Source organism: Myotis lucifugus, unplaced genomic scaffold, assembly GCF_000147115.1.
Source record: "Myotis lucifugus unplaced genomic scaffold, Myoluc2.0 scaffold_102, whole genome shotgun sequence".
Taxonomy (NCBI): domain Eukaryota; kingdom Metazoa; phylum Chordata; class Mammalia; order Chiroptera; family Vespertilionidae; genus Myotis; species Myotis lucifugus.
The window spans coordinates 3125229-3146393 of record NW_005871150.1 but is presented as its reverse complement, the minus strand read 5'-3'; the positions used below and the strand labels follow the sequence as shown (position 1 = coordinate 3146393).

At 40.4% G+C, this 21165-nt stretch overlaps 1 protein-coding gene across 1 annotated transcript in view; it reads right to left on the bottom strand.

The window, feature by feature from the left end:
* The window catches only part of SORBS2 (sorbin and SH3 domain containing 2), a 165208-nt gene extending 144832 nt beyond the window's left edge, over positions 1-20376 (bottom strand). The window contains 1 exon segment of the mRNA XM_023757178.1: positions 20120-20376. The gene's annotated coding sequence lies outside the window, so the exon portion shown is untranslated.
* Positions 20377-21165: the final 789 nt, after the last annotated feature.

Here is a 21165-nt window from a genome sequence, read left to right as displayed (position 1 = left end):
CCAAAAAGTGTACAACATGGTTTCTGTCTCAAAAAGTGTAGAGCCTTGTTTGGGGAGACAAGACATACCAGATGAAAAGTTCATGATATAAAACTGAAACAAGGGCTCAAACGAATCATAGAGGACTTGTTATATAACATGGCACTTCAATTAATTGCTAAAGGAATGCTGTTAGCTCTCACTACTGCCTGAGTTCAGAAAAGAGAGACCCATAAACTTTCCTATTAGCCTGAGGTAGGGGGAGGGGAAATGAACTACTCGTGGCAGGGTGAGTGTGGGGGTAGGAGCGGGTGCGGAGAATTGGGACCGGAAGACCAAGGGAAAACTGCGATGAGACAGGCCCCAGGGGAAAGCGAGATGAGTACAGGTCAACAATCACTTTTGACATTTTGTTAAATTAGGTGGCACAGGGGCAAGAACGAGGCATCCTTAGGCAAAGTCAACCTCTGACCAAGTTCAAGGAGGGTGGACCGAGGAGCAGGAGAGGCAGCTGCCCAGCTGTCCTAGAATATGGTTGAAGCTCTTTGAACACACTCGATACATATTGACCACAACAGAGACAGTGTGTGTGTGTGTGTGTGTGTGTGTGTCCATGTACACATGCATGGAAGAGGAAGGGACGTCTGAGAGCAGAGGGAATAAATACAGGGAGAAAAGAAGCCAAGGTTAGACGCCGCACATTCCCCATGAGAGGCTCTGGTGCAGGAACAATTGGGACGAGTCCAGGATGCTGTGGGGAAGGCTTTCCACTAGCGTCAGTATCTACTCACGAACAAAATCACTTTGAAACTTAGGGATATTTTATTATTTAAGGCCATGGCAGTTTTGTTCCCCAGGGACCACGTGACAATCTGGAGACATTTTTGGTTGTCACAGTGGGAGTGGGGGGAGCAGGGAAGGATGCTAACTGGTACCCAGTGGGTACTGAGCAGGGATGCAGCTCAACATCCCACAGCGTGCAGGAGGCAGGAGAGCCCCTCACAACACAGAATGATCTGGCCCCAAATGTTAATAGTGCCAAGACTGAGAAACCTAACCTAGAGGATTCAGTGAAAGCAGGACACTATCTTAAAATAAACTACATTACTTAGCTACACGACGGCACTGTGTCACTGACGAATGTGAACACTAAGCATTTCCTAAGCATGAATTGAGGCAACAATTATTGTGGTTAGAATTCTTTAATATAAATAGCTACTGCAACAGATGTTTAAATGAATATATTCAGCTTCATCACTTTTTAAAAAAACACAAAAATACTCTGTCCAAATCATGCCAATGGAAAGCAATGGTATGCTGAGTGTTGTCCTTGTCAGAAGGAATTAAAATATAACGAGTGGCAAATTGCCTTCAAAAAAAGATGGAAGGAGGCGACAACTTAATTAAACCCGGCTAATGGGCCCATTTCCCACTTGTCTTCCCAAACAGCGAATGACTTCTGACCCATTTAGTCCTGACAAAGTGCATATCCTGGAGAATCTGTATCATTTTTGAGGTAATGAATAGAAGTTTATCAGACAAGAAAATATTGCATGTCTGTTCTCCAAAATATTTGATCTTTCAAATGGCATCAATGTGCCACATTTACTAGTAGAATACAAGGGGAACCTCCACCACATACAGAGCGCAGTGACTGAGATGAAAGACATAGAACCGATCTCAGAACCAGTGAACACAGCCACCAGTGCGTCATGGGTTGGACAGCACATTAGCCACAAACAATTTCCATCCTGGGAAGTACACTTAGCGCAGCTACTGGTGCATGATAAGTACTTGATCCTAATTCGACCTAATGAATGAATTTTTATTCTGTAACCACTATGCTTTTGTAGGACACTGACCACATATACAAAGGGAGAGGGGATGTTTATACAACCACAGCCATTTACATGCCACCAATAACATTCTTCACTTCCCTAAGTCATGTAAGGGTGATGAAGAATCGTCAGGAAGGCTCTTTAAAAGACAGGTTGTGATAAAACACACACACACAGTCATTATCAGGAGAATTATAAATTGCATAGTGATTCAATATGATGTACTTCGTAACAAAATTTCTTTTAATTTATTTTAATTCACTGAGGAGTTCAGGTAAAATATGCTCTTTAAAACTTTAATCTGGAAAATTTTAATTGGGGGTACTGATTTGAAATTTGACAAGTTCAAGTGTATTTTTAAAGATAATTTATAAAAAATGCTCCTCTCAGGTACAGTGAAAAGGATAACAGTTTAATTTGGGGGAATTAAAAAAGTAATGTCTTGTGCATTCTTCAGTTTTGATAGAATAATTTCTCCTTTTAGGTGGGAGAATTATTTAATCAGCCTTGTCCAAAAGACATTATATAACTTAAATACTTTAAAATGAAAAAGTTAAATTCTATGATGTTTTTGTCTTATTTTAAAATCATGGCACCATTGGATCTGAGTTTTTAAAAGTATTTACCTTTTCAAAAACTTACCCTTGAGAAAAATATCCCACATGTAATCACAAAATCTATTAAGATACGTTGACATATTACATTATAGAATCACGGGGCTCTATAGTTTCACCAACTGTGTAAGGTCGGCCAATGTCTGTAATCCACATCCCCCCAATTTTAGTGGCTTAACACAAAATAAACTACCAGTGTGGATGAAGTGAGGGTGGGGTGAGGGGACCTCTGTCCCAAGCAGCTATTCAGGAGCTGATCTGGTTAGTTATGCCCAGACCACCCTGTAGGCTCTCCAAGCAATCTGCTATTCACCCTTTGAGACGGACAGTCTTGCTTCCCATAGCAATCACATCAAATTCAAGGGAAAGATTTGATTAGTGCCACCTGCATCTTTGTCTTAACACGGGGAAGAGTCACTGTCACCTGGAATGAGACTGCAGATTCCACGATCCTTAGATTCTATCAGAAGTTGGCTCCTCTAAAGTATTAGAAGGGAAAAGTCACAAGAACATAATAGGCATCAGAGTTTGACATGGAAGACAGTTTTCTCATCATAAGATACACAACTTGAAATTCGGTCTAAACAGCAGGTCCTGAATAATTCAGCCATACTTTTACTGGTGGACATCAGCAGAAGGAAACAGCAGGACAAAAATGCTCATAGAAAAACAAATAGATAAAGAAAATGCTCACAAAGCTTGGAAGCAGCAACGAGTCTTGGAAAACCAGATTTGACTATTAAAAGCAGGCGCTAGAGCATCCACCAACTTGAATCACAAAGGCTAACGGACTCATTTTGGCCTTCTTTTCATTCAGCAAACATCATTTTACGCAGAACTCGCCATCAACACCTTTTGGGACTAAGAAGAACAACCATGATATTCATTCTTTCAAGACCTTTCCTTCTACTTGTGAAGAAGGAAACGGCTTCTCAGTCCTCATGTCGCATCACTTGGGGTCAAAAATCTTTCATCCCTTCATCTCACTTATCCTGGTCTCATGGGGAATCACATTTATTATAAGAACAAATTTAATTGTCAATGTCAGAAGACAGATCTGAAGTAAATATTAGTATATTATCTGTTGGTGATTAAAATGCAAAAGAAAAAGTCCCAGATTTTTACCAACGTTATGTTTTAAAGCAACCATGAAATCAAGGAAGCTTGATGTGAAACCAATGAAGACATTCAGGGGTTTTAATTGTGTGCAAGTTATTTAGATGGGTGGTTGGCAGAACAGGAGTTAAATCGGCTGACCTTCATGTACAGCTTCCTGGAGAGAGCATGTTCCAAGAACTTCAAATAGAAGCTGCTCAACACAAGACCATCTCAGTCCAGCGTTTGACTGCTATTTTGTTCATGCCATCAAAAATCACTATTCACATGAGAACACGTAGCTCTGTCAGATTCAATGATCACCGCAAATCAAACTAAAATTTTCCCCTCAGTTGCAGCATAAACATACAGTACATATAATCTTGCTGTTTACTTTACATGGATTTTTAATGATGTTTTCCAAAAACTTAGGCAGTCAATTTCTGAAAAAGAGAATATTGCACAAAGTGCACTCTTCTATTCTAGAGTCCTGGTTCTAGGCAGCTCATTCTATCAATATCCATCTCTATCATCCAAAACTCAAGTCCTGCCCTGGCTGGTTTGGCTCAGTGGATAAAGTGTCAGCCTGTGGACTGAAGGGTACCAGGTTTGATTCCTGGGGGCATGCAGGAGGCAGCCAATCAATGATTCTCTCTCATCATTAATGTTTCTCTCTCTCTCTCCCTCTCCCTTCCTCTCTGAAATCAATTAAAAACAAACAAACAAACAAAACAACCTCAAGTCCTGTTCTAGGCAGCTCATTCTATCTGCATCTATCCATGTTATCCAAAACTCAAGTCCTGCTCAGGGCTGGTTACCTTTGGGCTGGTTTCCTCAGTGAACTGCCTGGAGAAGCAGGAAGCTCACTCTTCAGGGGGCCTGATCTTCTATTAGAAGCCTTTAAAATATTGTCAAGTTTAGTTCACTTTTCTGGACTTCGGTGGCTTCTATGATGACATAAGATATTTAGATCATACAAAGCCCCCTTCAGGAAATGTGATTTTTATAAAAAGAAACATCTGATGGATTATGTTGTCATTTCATAATTCGCCTCAGAAGCGAGACAGGAAATTCATCAATGTGAAGAAGGCAGAGCAGGGCAAAAAACCCTACTGCTTTTTCAAATTTTGATTTCTGAGTCACAAAAAACACACAACTCAGCCTCATGTCAAATTTGAGTCTTTAATTGTACATTCTAACTTTTAGAGATTTTTGGTAATGTTCCTTTTCATTGTTCCCTTGACATTCAAGAGACTTCAGACACCGGCGCTTTTATAAAATAATTTCAAGAAATGAAAATAGTATTTATCTTTAATGTCACTGGCTTTGTACCAATATCACAATTGTATTTTACAGTTACTATTCTGAGTCCTTGGAAATTAAACCACTGTATCCTTCAAGGTAACATAATCGACACAGAGGCACAATAGGCTAGCACAGAGAAACTTATTTGGTATAGGATAGCTCCGTATTGTATAACATATCACAGAGACAAGTGTATGAATTAGTTCAGCTATTTCAAGCCCTTAAAACATCTGCTTCCCCGCCAGTTAGATCTCTACAGCCGGGTGGTAAAGATCAAGCATACGTTTTTAAAAACGATCTCTATATTGGTGATTGTCTTATTGTACTCTGATAGGAGCTACTTTCCAGCAGTAGCCTATACACATTGGTTGGCCCACAGATGTGATGGAGTGTGATAAAGGGAACCTGCTGGAGACTGCTCACATAGAGGTCGATGGCTTCCATTTGTGATATATCTCAGGTTGTGTAGAGGCTGCTATTCATAGCATTGCTGACATCAAGGCACGTGATTGTTTATACAATTAATAAGACCGGTGGTGCAGAAACTCTTGAGCTCTAAGTGGTAATTCATAAATTGTCATGGACATATCCAGAAAAATAAAAAAGTGTAACACATCAAAACCAACATCTCTCTCTTTTTAGTTGCAGCAGACATTTTTATTTGAAAACACTGCTATCCTTAAAATCAACCTTGTTGCTGATTTCAAAAATGTGAATGAGTGTAAGGAGCAGAAGAAAAAATCACTGCCAAACCTTCTCTGAAGAAGTTGTTATCATACTATTAAAGCAGAAAATATGTTTTTTAAATTATTGCTATCTTAAGTAACGTAATAAAAATGAACAGATATAACCCCAACCACAAAGTTTAATTTACACACACACACACACACACACACACACACACAGAAACATACACATACACATTTGCGTTGGTCGATAAAATAATATCTTTTACATCAAAATTAGGTATTTCTTTGAACTGTAGTTCAAAGTGAGGAAGGAAACTTTAAACATTTTCTTTTACCTTTAACTCCTTGCATGGCTTCAGAGCAAACACCTGAACATATGTCAAAATACTCCGCAATCAGTAAGGTCTTTATTCATTGAGAAACTTTTCTTCAATATCCCTCTGTTAGACGTTTCCTGGATGTTTATCTTGAAAACCCTTACTCAAAGCTCAAATAAAGTTTTCTCAGAGTCACATTCATCTTTCGTACATCTTTCAGAAATCAAACTCCTTCAATATTTAGATAGGTGCAAATACAACACTATCTGTATAATCCACGGGGAATTTATATATACTAGTACAGCTAGCTGTCGTTCTAAAGATACTTTCCCCAAGAGACAAAGGCCATTACATAAGTTCACTTGTATTTAGGGAGTCGCTGCTCATGGTGATAACTGGTACATCTGTTTTTGGAGAAGTTCTGGCCATATCTCTTTATTTTTCACACTCAGCTACTGACCAAAGGAGCTCTCATTCTCAGTGGAGTGTAATGCCTCCTCCCATTCCCACCCCAAGTTCTTCACTTGAAGTTGTGTTGTCATTGACCTTTGGTTCTCAAAATTGTAGGTTCTGCTCATCCCCTCCTGCATCTTTCTATCATACCTCTATTGCAAGTTTAATTATGTGGCTACTCGGGCAACTACCTTTCAGGAACTGTCTCTCACTGCACTATAAGCTCCGTGAGGGGGGAAAGACTAATGGTCCCCAGTGACTGACCGCCCAGAGGTCAGGTCACAGCATGGAGCAGACTCAACAAATGATTACTGATTAAATGACATGAACATCAAGGATGCCATAAATGTTAAAAGATCCTGAGGATTGGTATTTAGAATCTCCTCCTTCATATCGGATAAAATTACATTTACTTTAATTATAGTAATACTGTAATTCAATGAATGGGACCTTTATGCTGTGACTCCATACCTTGTTCTGTATTTTTACTGCACATGATAGGTTGGTACACTTACCACTTGGCTGTGCTTATATTTAAGGCATATGATCTTACCTATAAATTAGAAAGGAAGGAAATTAAGACTTTAATAGTAAGACCGAATACTGTTTTGAGTGTCCACAGGATAATGACTTTTAATGTCTTAAATTTCATATTCATTGAATGAAATCTTGTCATAAGGATCTAATTGTATGTAGCTTCGGTCATTGATTTCTTAAAGACTCCTTTCACTATCACATATGCATCGTATGGAGTTAGTGGTTTAAAACTCTGCATGCTGACATGATAATAAAACATTTATCATTTAGCATTTGTCTACAACCATCCTATCAGTACACAATAGCAGTGAAACAGGCAGAGAGTATGAGGAAAAGGGCTCTTTGAGGTAAGTACCAGGATGACATTGGATCTCTATTCTATGCCTGGTACAACGAGCCCCACCCTTTCCTTATTATTGAATCTGGAACACTTGCCACCTCTGCCTTTTATGTGGAAAAACACAGGGCTATTTATGCTTAAAGCGTGAACTGAACTTACTTCCTTTGGTTGGCATGGTCCTCTTTCTAGGTTCTGAAGAGAAAGCCAAGTGAATGTAGTCGCTGTAGGATATGGAGTTTGGGAGATGGGAAGGCCACATGCAAAGCCTGTTTGTTTTGGTGAAATAATTCTGGCCTCAAGGGATGAAATTGGATGGCAGAGAGAATGAACGTAAATAGTGGTCAGGACACTATTGAGAAATCCGAATCAAGAAGGTTGCAACAGCCATTTAGCTAGGCCAGTGATGGATATTAAAGATATGTGGGCAGGCAGAATCGATGAGTAGTGACTACGTGGGTATGTCTACAATTTGAATGCTCAAAATTCTAATCCTGAATAACTGGGTGGCACAGTTATTAAGATATAGCCCTGGGAAAGAAGAGCAGCTTGGGAGTTGGAAGATGAGTTTTAGACCTATTGAGTCTGAGGTATGTGGCACACATTCAAATGAGATGTTTACCAGTTACTTGGAAATGTGTCTGAAACTCCTGAGAGATCAGGGATACAGACATAGATTTGGGGATTATTGTCAAGAGAAAACTCTGGGGAGATTAAATAAGAGGGACAGAACCCAAGGGAATAGCATTAAAGTCAAGCAAAGAAAGGCACCTGTAAGTGGAATTCAGGAGTAATCAGAGATTGGAGGAAAATGGCTGCATGACAGAAGGCAAAGGAGAAGAAATTCTAAGGAAGGTCAGGGAATCAGTGGGGCCTGACTGGAAGGCCTTCTCACATTTGCTTCCAAACAGTACTGTGGGCTGATTATGTAATATTTGCTTTCTCAGCTTTAGTAACGATGACATGAGGAAATTCAAAGTTACTCTTTGTGTTATTAGAACTTCACAATTTCTCCCAATGTGTTAGTGTCCCATTTATATAATTTTATATACTTTCATGGTCTTTACCTAGAAATATAGAAAATCTCTTTTCTTTGAATTGTATGATATAAAATTATGAACTTTTTGCTTACGCTGAACTTTCAGACTACATGTAAAATTACTTGTAATAATAAAAAAAAAAAAAACAGAAAAAAGTCATTCAGTATTACCCATCATTTGTCAACTCTTAACAAGATAGTGATGTCTTCCAGCATTTCCATTTTGGCATACCAAGTGTAGCACAAATAGAAAACATCAAAATAAAAATTCTCAAAGTTAAGCATTGATTCTTGCCAAACGGTAATGAAAAACCATGAGGTTTCCCCACCTCCCCACATCAAAGAAGTGTTAAGTGTAAAAATTAAGTAACAGTTGTGTGTATGTAAATCTTTTGAATAAATTAAATTTCAGGAGAAGCACTACTAAGTATTAAATATAAGCAGTCCTCATTTGGCATAGTATCATGTTTTCAGGGTCCTATAGAGTATTGCCTCTATGAAACCACTTTCCAAACACTTACTGCACAGAGCATCTTCAAACAGGAAGATACGATAAGCTTATTCACCACTGGATTCAAACCCCATTACAAATTCTCATAAAGCATAATGACAAATTATCGAATAATTTAAAAAGTATCACATTAGGTAGGTTCTATGAATTGTATGCAACAATGCCTTGTGGAATGATACATCCTATAGAAATGATCTTCACTGGCGGTTTATAAAAGATATTTGTCTGCTAAAGAACAAAATTCATTTTCTTTCCTAGTTCACCACTTATAGAAGTTTTGGGCCCTAACCAAAAATATAGAAATATAAGTCAAACACGATAACAGTTGTATTATTTTCTATTTGTAAATTTTCAGGAAATCTGGGCTGTTTTAAGTAAAAATAATTAATATTGTTAGCATCTGATAAACTTATTCTGTGTATAGAATGCATCTTAGATTTAGGGCATGGGAGATAGAGGAAAAAGACTTCGATGCAGGTCTTCACTCAGACGTTCAAAAGATGAAAAGAATAATATAACTCACATCCATGTGCCCATCATTCACCTTAAAACATAAGACATCATGGACTCAATTAAAGCCTGTTGTCTACCTCTCTCATTGAAATATGCTCCCTGCCTCCAGAGGCAACCGCTATCTGAATTTCTTATTTTTTAGTCCATATATTTCTGTGCACTTTTATGGCATAGGTTCTTAATTTCTTTATTTTTATTTTATTCATTTACTTATTTTTTTTTTAAGGTTAAAGCAATTCCTTGTTTCCTTGTGAGTTTTTTTCTTGGAAGGTTGTTTGAGATTTTATCAATGTTTTTCACATTCAGATTGGTCTATAGTCCAAGTGTTAGAGTGTAAAGTCTTAAACTTTGAGCCCATATGATTCATATTTAATGGTGAAAGGAAGCAATAAGTGATTGGAGGAGCATAAAAAGATCCTTTTGACAATATTTCATTTGATAATTAAATTGGTTAAGGCATTAAAAGTCATTATCTCTTTTCATTTAAAACACTATTTGGTTTTACTGGGAAACTCTACTTTCCTTCCTTCCTGATTTATTATATGTAGATCATTCTTCTTAATAAGCACAGCCAAGTGTTAAATGTACCAGCTACACCATATGGTCTTCTGCCAAGTGTTTTTACACCTATGCTCTCATTTAGTCATTCAGAATATTGATTAGAAAAAGGATGTATGTGAATGTACAAAACTATGAGGTGCACACATGATTTTTAATGCTCTATGTTATTTGTTTAATTTTAATATCCAAAATAGATAAGATAAGGAGGATAAAAATCTAACTGCAATCAAGTTTTCTCACATTAGCATAAAAATTATCACTTTGTTTCCAGACAAGTTTATACAAGTTTTTACACAAGCTGTGGTTCTCACCACACGAGACAAAGAAAACCCGAGTGCCAATTCTAAATGAATTTTGGGACATGAAATGCATTCATTAATTTTAAAAGTAAAGTTGCTCAAACACAAACTAAAATGAAATATATTTTGTGTTGAAGACCAATAGCCATCTTAAAATGTCTTTTTCCCAAAAAGGAAACATTATTCTTTCTACAAAAATTGCCCCTAATTGAATTTTCCATTTCACTCAGATTTTTATTCTTTTACCTGGTTTTTAAGAGTTGGTTTTTTTTTTTTAAATCATAAACTACATCTTCTGTGGTAGTAATATAAAGTTTAAAACTTGTTTGTATTTTATTTTGTTTTTATTCTGCCTTGAAGGAAAATAATCATGTTTGATATAAAAAGTAAATTTTAATGATTTAATTTTGTCAGAAATAGTAATAGTAAACTATTAATTTTTATTTTAAACACTTTGTAAACAATTGCTTATATGTCATATATAAACATTTCAAATTATAAAAACATTTTTAAAACAAATTAATAAAACAAAATGATTGATTTAAAATTTTATATTTAACTAAGTTAGATAAAAATGTAAAATAACTTATATTTCATATTATAAAATGATTTTTATGGTCAACAATTTGAGTTGCTATTTATACGCCACCACTAAGAGGTGATAAAGCTATTTACTTCTTCCCAAAGTTATCATGTTACAGCCCTAAAGTCAGGGACAATGACCACTTCCTACTTCAGAATGAGGCCTAGACCTTTGACATTTAACACCCTTCTTGCATTAGCACAAAATTTCCTTCTTTATCCCACCACTCCCCTGTGAATCCTTCAAGCTCACTGTTGTGGTCTATTTATAGATGTGCACTTGAAGGTCAACCAGACGCTAGGCCTTACTTTCCAGCAATTAGCTCTGCTGGTACCACAGGGTGTGGTTTCTAATCAAACTTCAAGTGTAGGTGGTCATATTGTTTTTTATAGTTTCCCATTCTTAACTTTTTTCAACACTCGTGGATGTCTTTAACATTATGAATTTGTCTTAAAAGTTGAGTGCTGCATAGTTTTAAAATATTTAAATAGCTCAAACAAAAACAAAATTTCTAAATTCAAAACCAACCAAATTTCTTAGGTTTGCAAAATTGAACCAAGTACCACTGAGCTGAATACATGTCAAGAGCAACAGCTCTACTAGAATTAAACCAATTCAAAGTTGTACTTGGACCAGGAAATGCAATACTTAAAGTAATCAAAATACGATGCTTTGAAAACACGTCGTACATGTATTTTTCCATTGAACTAAATTCAATTCCTTTTTTCAGGCCCAATTTTGTCTTTAGAACAAGAGATTAATATTTCTATTCTATCCTTTTTAATATTGAACTGACTTTCATAAGAGAGTACACTATTTTATTTACACTGTATCAAGTTACTAACCTCATTCTTTTTACTGTCCTGCATCTTTTGTTTCAATCAGCCAACTCCTAACTTCTGGTTCATTAATTCCATTGGCACATTCCTGTCTTTCTCTGTAATCCTCATCTCCCTTTTGCTTATGTTTTTCACTTAGTGAAGTATAGAAAATTAAAATTTGCTATGATTAGAAAATATCTCCTTTATTGCTTGGACCAATAGTTTTCTTGTTATGCTTTGGCTATTGTTTCTAAACTGTTTTATACTTTTGTATTTTATAACTGGGTGGAATGGCACACTTTGAAAGATCTGGACATGAGTGTCAAACTACCATTTGCTATTTACTAGGGAGATGATGTGGATGATGCAGCAACTTATCTGGGTGTCATTGTCCTCACCTGTACACTGGGTATATAATACCTGCATGACCAACCCCATATTAATAGTAATACCACCCTACATTAAAATAGATAATTAAGGAAATCAAAGTAGTTATTGAATATGACACAGCTATGTATATGGTGAAACAATAAAAATACAACTTATTATCTCTGATAATACTGAATATTAAATAAAATTACAGGTGCTGTTATTTTGCAGGTAGAGTTTTAGTTTCTAGGACAAAGTCTAGTTAGAGGAAGTACCGAATAGTCCTGATGCCTCATGGTCCACACCAGCTGATCTCCTCTCATTTCTACTATTCTTATCTTTGTCCCTTTCTTCTCAGCTACATCTACTTGAAGGGCTGTCTGGTGTTTCACTTCTAATCATTTTGAATGTTGATCAGCAATAACACTAACATATGTACCCAATTATGTTAATTTTCTTCTCAATAAATGAATGCCAACCCAATACCCCTTTCCAGGGACACTCCCATCAGACCTAAGTTCTTGCTATACCAGATTTCTGGATATTCTCTGGGTACTGAGCTGTCTTTTTTCTGAGTCTTTAGTCACAATCACCTTCTTACGTTTGAATACCCTCTTATCTGACCCAAAGTCCAATTCAAATACAGTTTTTCTATCTGTGATAACATCTCTGATTTTTAAGCATTATAGATACCTGACTCTCAACCCCAGCTCTGTGGTCTGACAGCACTGCGGACCTCTCTATCATCCATCTTCTCCTACCAACTGTTATTATCTGACTGTCTCACCAGACTGTTCATCTGTCTGTGGCACAGTTCTTTGCACAGAGTAAGTGGAAGGCTTGGTAACAGAATCCCATATTCATTTAATAGTCTTGATCGATCAAATTGTAAATAATGCATGATGTCCTTACATTTATTTAAGGAAGAAACATTTCAGACTTTTGAGGACCACATCTAAGACTATGAATCTCCTACCAAAATTAACAATGACAAACAGAGATGATCATATTTAATTGAATTTGTTTCAAAAGGATGGACAGGGGAGTATGCAAGGGCCACATGTAGCCTATTAATCTGAAAAAGCAGGAAAGATTATCTTTTTATACATCAAGGTATTTCTAGCTACAAACTGAAAACTCATAAACAAAATGAAAATTTTCTTTAAAAAATAGGTGGCTGATAAGATCATATTCAGAAATTAAAATGGATGCCCTGGTCTTGGTTTGTAATACCATTCTTCAATAAAAGAAACCAGGGCTTCTTGAAGAGATGATTGATTCTAGGACTGAGGCAGGAAATATACAAAATGAGCCTGGGTATCTTGTGATACCAGGAAAGGAAAAGAAAAACTCACAATGACAGGAATATGTCAAAGGGACATAGGAGCCAAGCAAAAGCTGCCAATAGCCAAAGGTGGAAAAATTTGAGCAACAAAATAAGAAAAGTTGTATTGAATTATAATCTAAAGCATAAAATAAATATCTATGCATTCATTCTGATATAAGTAAACTAGAGGCCCGATGCACGAAATTCATGCACAGGGGGTGGGTCCCTCAGCCCAACCTGCACCCTCTCCAATCTGGGAGCCCTCAGGGAGCCCTCTCCTATCCAGGAGCCCTGATGGCTTAGGCCCACTGCCCATGGTTCTCTGCTCTCTGCAGGGCCTGGCCGCTCCCCGCCTGCTGCCCAGAGGCTCTCTGCAGCCCAGAGGCTCTCCGCGTCCTGCCCTGGCTGCTCTGCACATGCACGCACACTGCCCAGAGGCACTCCATGGCCAGGGCAGGAAGCATGCTGCCCAGAGGCACTCCACAGCTGGAGTGGGACGCTTGCCTCGTTGCCATGGTGATGACGCAAGTGTCCCGCCAGGCTGCTCACGCTGCCCGCTCTCAGCATCCACCCCGACCCCCAGGACTGGGGGACTCCAGCGGGGCTGAGGGGACTGGGCGCTGCCATCTTGTGGCTATGGTCACCGCCATCTTTGTGATGGAATGATGGTTAATTTGCATATTACCCTTCATTAGATAGGATGATTGAACTTAAGTAAATTGGGAAGGCAAATCTCCCACACAGAAAAATTTCAAATAATTTATGTAGATGCTCTACCAGGGGGAGGAGCATAACTCTATTCTGTCAGTGTGGGCTGCACAAAGTTACTTCTCAAAGAGTGCAGTTTGGAAAGGGGGAGAAAGAGAAACATTCCAGTGGATAAACATGACCAATGTTCCCTCAGACAGGTAATCAAGGTCAGCATCTACAGTGCTACCTCATGTTGATGGTATGTATCCTTGATGTGCGATACTGAGAATGTTGTCCTCCCCAAGACCCATAACCCTGCTCTAATCATGAGAAAACAGACAAATTCTAATACAAAGATGTTCTATGAAATACCTGACCAGTACTCCTCAAAACTATCAAGGCCAACAAAGACAAGGAAAGGCTGATAAACTCATGACCAAGAGGAGTCTAAGAAAACATGATGACTAAATGTAATACAGTATCCTTTTTTTAAAAAAAAATTATTGATGAGAGAGAGAGAAAGAGAGAGAGAGAGAATGATTTGTTGTCCCACTTATTTATACATTCATTGGTTGATTCTTTTCTTTTTTTGGTAATCCTCACCCAAGGATATTTTTCCCATTGATTTTGTAGAGAGAGTAGAGGGAAAGAGGAAGGGGGGAGGGGGAGAGAAACATCGATGTGAGAGAGACACATCGATTGGTTGCCTCCCACACACGCTCCAACCAGAGCCAGGGATCGAACCTGCAACCCAGGTACATGCCCTTGACTGGGAATCGAACAGGCTGAGGCTCTAAGCACTGAGCAATGCCAGCCAGGGCTGTATTCTGGTGTTCTGGATAGGATCTTGGAACAGAAGAAAGATATTAGGCAAAAACTGACCTAAAGGGCTGCCCTCATGCCCATTTTATTTTTATTCTGATATGAATTATTCAACAGTTACTAAACACAAACTCTAACTGTGAGACACAAGAGAATGTTCTTCTAACTCAGGGGCCCATGGGCAAGCTTTGCCATGTGTGTGAAACTGGCAGCCCACAGAGCTAGAGACCTTGGGCTTTTTCCTCCTCCAACAATTCAAGGATGGTGAAGTCTGCAGGGGAAGACTTGTGTTCTTGCCAGAATAAGAGAAGTGGAGCCCTGGCCGGTATGGCTCAGTTTGTTGGATGTCCTCCCTTGCACTGAGAAGTTGCCGGTTCAATTCCCGGTCAGGGCACATGCCCGAGTTGCAATGTTTCTCTCCCCCTCTCCATTCCTCCCTTCCTCTCTCTCTAAAAATCAATAAAAAATCTTTATTTAAAAAAAGAGAGAGATGTGGAAATAACAGAAAAGAGGGATAATGCCATGAGAAAAAGAAAAGTTAGAGCAAGAGATGTAGGGAGGCCTCAGCCCAAGGACAGAGGTAAGAGGAGTTGCCTTCTTTGTTCTCGACTTTAACTTAAGCCCCAGTGGGCTGCACTGTCCCCTGGGGATCAGAGTGGTTCAGAGGGTCACCAGGGTCTCCTACTCCATGATGAAGCTTAGGATGAGAGAGGCTTTAAGGGGACCTGTGTCCTGACAACACTGTCTACGTATAAACCTACAAGAAATGCCCACATCTTTTTGACAGTCCACCTTGGGTAGCTGAGAGAATGCTTTGGGATCCTTGAGGTGTTTTGGCACTGTAATGATAAAGCATTATTTCAGAGAAAATGATAACATCCAAATAACAAATAAAAGTTTAGGTGGAGAATGATGACTTTCCTGGAAATGACTGTTTATCTGTTTCAGGCAAATAATCCTCTTTGGTCTATCAGGGGAGGACTTTGTTTTGTGACATCATGGTCTGATCAGACGGAAACTAATTTTTTTTTCTTTTAGGAACACAAATGCCATGCGTCTATACATTTAAGTTTTAATAATATATCCTTGTGGCCGTAGCTGGTTTGGCTTAGTGGATAGAGCGTCAGCCTGCGGACTGAAGAGTCCTGGGTTCGATCCCAGTGAAGGGCACATGCCCAGGGTTGCGGGCTCGATCCCCAGTGGGGGCCGTGCAGGAGGCAACCGATCCATGATTCTCTCTCATCATTGATGTTTCTACTCCCTCTCCCTTCCTCTCTGAAATCAATAAAAATATATTTTAAAAAATAGATATATATCCTTGTGGAATGGGCAAGTGTTATATGGACTCCATTTTCTGACAGTAAATTAAGCACAAGAGAAGATGTGTCAGAGGCTGATTTTTGCATTCTCAAATGACCAGTGTGGTCATTCTTGAACGAAGATCACATTTTGCTTTAAAGCAAGTTTGCATCTGCACAAGTTTGGTGTTTATTTGCCACCTGGTATTTTACCCTTTCTCTTTTCCAACCAACCAGGGTGATGGTTGTTTTCAAAATGTTGAGCTCCTTCCACCTTTATGTGTTTAGTGAACCCCCTTGCAAGATGGTCCTGATTGTTTTCTCCTGTTTCTCTCTAGTACCTTTATTTGAGCATCTCCCTCTCCTCTACTCATTGCACTAGTTTTGGGATATAAAAATCAGGTATGTTGGTAAATGCTACGCAATGAATAGTGAAGTCAGTGTTAAAGTGCAGCTCCTACATGGAGGACCCGCGAGTTTTGTTACTGTGAGCTTTTCAAACGCTTTACGTAGTATGGGATCAATGACAGTCACTTTGCAAATCACCTGCTAAAATGCAAACTGCATCTTTAATAGCCTAGTTTATGAAACAAAAATCTGACTACAAAATTTTCAAAATGAAATTTCATAATTTAATTTTGTAATAAATAACTATCTCTAAATCTCACTAAATTCAGTCCGACTAAATCTTTAGCGAGGTCACAAATTTATTTTTATGAAAATTCTTCGAATGAGTTCAGAAACCCTCCAACTAATAACGTGACACATCAAATGGTTTCCTGGGCTTCGCATCTCTAGTGGGCACAGACCCGTGATCTTTCTGAGACTGGCTCTTGCAGCTTCATTTACAGCTGCGTGGGTCTCCCAATTGGTCATATTTTCATGGGAGGTTATTTGCCATTTCTGGAATCCTAATGATCAGAATGTAATCTTTGCTGTCTTCAATTAAAAAAAAAAAATAATACCCCCCAAAATGCAACATTCAGCCAACACAAATTTAGATGATCAACAGAAGGAAGGAATGCTTTTGGATCCTGGGCTTGATTATTTTTGTTTTAGACGTGACAGATTTGCTGAACACAGTTTACACATCGCCTTTCCTCTCCACCCGCCTCTACCTCCACCAGCACACACACACCTTCACAACCTCGCCCTGTCTGACCATTCAGTACACACATCAGCTCTAAGTCACCACCCTTTTCTGATGGAAATGGACTCTGCTGAGTACCCCTTTAGTCTCAGTCTACATTACAAATAATAGTACTGAAGTTTTCAAGGCTTACTATTTTCCCTAGGAGTATATCACTTGAGCAGGCGAAAAAAAAAATTAGCTGGAAGTTTATTATTTTTTTCCACCAATATATTTGACACCACCTTTGGAGCGCGAACAAAAAGCATACTGTCAAGCGGACGGGCCAGGACAAAATGTTACTGTTTGTTCCTCACGGGCACAGAGGTATATTTAAGCAAAGAAAGACATTCCAGGACTCTCCGGGGACTTCCTTCAGCTGAATTATACCAACATGTTCACACCACTGTGGTTCAGGCTGTGCAGGAATTTAAAATGCAGACTCGGAGTTGCCAATGCTTAAATACCACAGCTATAAAAACTCATATTAGGATTGAACCTGGCTTTCAAATGTCATAAAACAAATGGGAGTTTCTTGGGGGAAGAAAAAACGTGTGTACCCATGCAGTGACGCGGGCGGCATGAAAATAAGGGACGGCCTTGCTAGACAGGTTCTATACTCAGACAGGGAAGCCTCCACGTCCCTAGAAGTCACCTGGCTTTGGATTAGGTTTCAAATCCAGCCTCGCTGACATTCACGAAACTTTGGGCAAAACATGGGCCAAGTTTCGAGCAAGGCCAGGTAGAATCCTTTCATGTGGAAGCTGCGTGAAACTCGGTGGCTTTGGCGAGCTTTCACCTGGAGTTTCACGTTCAAACAATCCAGTTTCAGAGGAAAATGAAGGGGTGAAGAGACACAAAGGAACAAAACAACAGCAGCAACACAGGGAACAATGGTTTGCCCACCGAGAATGGAATGGCCGTCTGACACCTTCCTGACCCATGTCGTCCAGGTGCCACTGGACTCTGCACCTGAACTTGTGTTGCCTGTGACAGGACATTTGCACTCAGCGATGCCACATCAGAGCTCCCTAGTACTCAGGGGGGGGGGGTGGCATACTAGCCCCCCAAAGGCAGGGAAGTACACGCTTAAAATAACTGGAGGATTTAAAATTTTGACCCATCACAGAAATGTGATCATTAGTATGCTCCTTAGAAGGCAGATTTGAAGTGGGGGGTGAGGGGTTAGCAATTAAATGTCCAGATGTTGGAAATAAAAACTGGACTGAACATCTCTGAGTTTTCTTACTATTAGTCCACATTCTAGAGGCTCTATTGCACCTGATCCCCAGGAACCTCTCCCGTAGCCTTCTCCCCAGCTCCTCCCCTCTGAAACCCTGTCCTGTGGCCACCGGCTCCCTTCGCTCCCAGCAAGGTGCAGAGTGCGGGGAGCCCACTGTGCCAGCTCCCAGGAGCCCCAGTCCTGGCCGGGGACTTCAACAGCCCCCGGACAGCATTGGGCTCCTTCTAGCCCTAACCTTCAACAGAACAGGTGGGGACAGTTTGCCAGCAAAGTCAGACTGAGTATCTGGCTGAGGACTTTGAAAATTCCCTCTCTCTGCTTTGAGGGAGGGGGCGAGGGGAGGGAAGAAAAGGGTAACGAACAAGTGTAACACACACAGGAACTTTCTTTAAAGAAAACACTTAAAAGTTGATTGAATGGCTAGAAAGTGCTACATGGCCTATTTTAGGAAATGCATTTTTTTCATTCCTTATCCCTCATTCAGCAGAAGTTTCACTGGCATAACAGGCTTTTGGCTACCCAGGGTTTTTTTCCCCCCTAGTTTTCCTTTTAAAAAATTCCCCCTTCTTTCTTTCTTTTTAATTGTTCTCCCCCCCCCCTTTTTTTTAAAGTTACCCAGAAGATCACTCTGTGTTTAACATGCATGCTTTCTTTTGACATGTGATCTGCGATATCAATAGACTGTTTTGGAAACGAGAATCAGTAAATACCAAGGATATCTATCTGTGTTCATGCTAAAAGGCAACAGTTAGGCCTCGAGACACGTGGTGATTTTGAGGCAGCGGGCGATCGAGAGGTGGGGGGTGGGGTGGGGGGTGCTGACAGAGCCGGGCTCTGCACTGTCCTTCGCTGCCGGCAGGGGGGCAGGGGGACAGGGGGGCAGGATTCGTCCCAGTCTCGGTGGTGGGAGAGCCTGGCCGGGAGACACAGCCTTTCCCTGCAGGTAGGGGGGTCTCCGGGCACGTAAAACCCAAGACGTAGCAGAGGGAGAACCAAAGCCCAAGAGATCACCTCAAGGAAGCGATTCCGACGCACCGAACAAAAAGACTTTTCACCGACCGCAGTCAATACCCACAATCAAAGCCAACGCCGTGTTTGAAGTTAAAGTCCACAGATCAAAGTACTTGGCAGGACGGTGAGCGCGCGGACGCGGAGGGGTGGCGGGGAGGCGCGGGGAGCTCTCCAGAATATTAGATCGTCACGTGCGAGAAACCTGCCGGCAAGACTTCCAGCCGGGGAGGGAGCCCTCCAGCCCCAGCGGGTCAGCCAACCCCGCCAGGAAGACACAAACAGCCAACAGCCCAGCAAACGGCTCCGCGGCCAGCTAGGAGTGCGCGCGGGGCGATCGCCCAGAGAACCACAGAAAAGAGAGCTTGCTCCTTGTCCCTCAGGAACAATTACTCATGGATTTTCTTTATTCGGGCGGTTGCATCTTTTTCCTTAAAAAAAAAACCCCAACACTGTGGTGCCTGCCAGGCGGGCTGCTGCGTGGGGTCACGGCGGGGAGGTCTGGGCAGCGCAGGCACAGGCGGGGGACAGAGAGCGTGAAGCAAAGTTTAAAATCGCTCCCCCCTCATCCTCCCCCCTTCTCCCCATGCACAGCGGCTCCTGCTGTAATGGGGGACACCCTGTTTACCTGGAGACCGTTCGCAGCCCTCCGCTTATTTTCACTCTAAATCATTTATTTCGAAAGCATTCACCAGAAAGGTCCCAGGAACCAAGGAAATCCTTGTAGAATAAAAACTCTTACCTCGGGGCAGCCGGGCTCCCAGTCGCTCTGCGCAGAGGAAGTAGGAGTCAGTGGCCTTTACATGCAGAGATTGTTTCTTTAGCCCTTTTCAGAAGGTCTTGAACTCCAGAGATTTCAGATTAAGTCCCAATCCAAGTGTCTGAAGGGGGGAAAAAGGCCAGAGAGAAGGCAAATAAGGGAGCGAACGGATCGCAGCTGCTGGGTGGTGCTACCGTTCTGAGCGCCTTTGAGCTATTTTCAGCATTAGCAGCAGCCGTGGTGGACTCGCTAAGGGAAGAAAAAATCTAGTCGGAATCGCCACACCCCCCATCCCCTACCCGGGAGGGGTGGGGGAGGACACCAACCAGGAAACCCACAACAACGTGGTTTACGGTGCAAATATTCATTTAAATGTTGGGGAAAACTGCCCAGCGCTCTTGAAAACAAACAAATAAAAACCCTGACTGGAATCTTAAAGAAACAGAGTGCCTAGCCATAATCCCCAAATTGTTGTTGTTTTTTTTCCAAAATGATTTACCAGATTCATTGAAAATAAGACTTCTGTTCGTGCCTTATGGAAAGGGAAGGCTTTCAATCTGATATTTTCTTGCTCATTTACATATGGGTCTTAAAAGCAAATGTTCCATCTCTGTGGTAGGTATACCTGTGGTTAGCCGAACTTTCTTCAGATGGAAGGCAAATGGTTTGTTTCTAGCACGCACCCACATTTCCAGTTTCATCAAGGATGCTATTTTTGAAAGCTACTTGGTTAAGCTGTTGACGTTTCTTATCTGTTGGCAGCGACTGGGGACCATTCAGTGACATGATGCAGACAGACACCAATTCCCCCTGCTCTCCCCACGAAGGCCAACGAAGACATAATCCAGATTGAGTCACCAACAATGGCCAGCAAACTAGGGCCTTTATTTTGTTTCTAGACTTATAAATTAAGATCTAGAAGTTGTATTCATGCATGCATGCATACATGCATCCATTCTGCAAATATTTGTGAGAAGTACTCTTTAACCTAGTATATGCCAGGCACTTCAAGAATAGAGCGGGCAAAA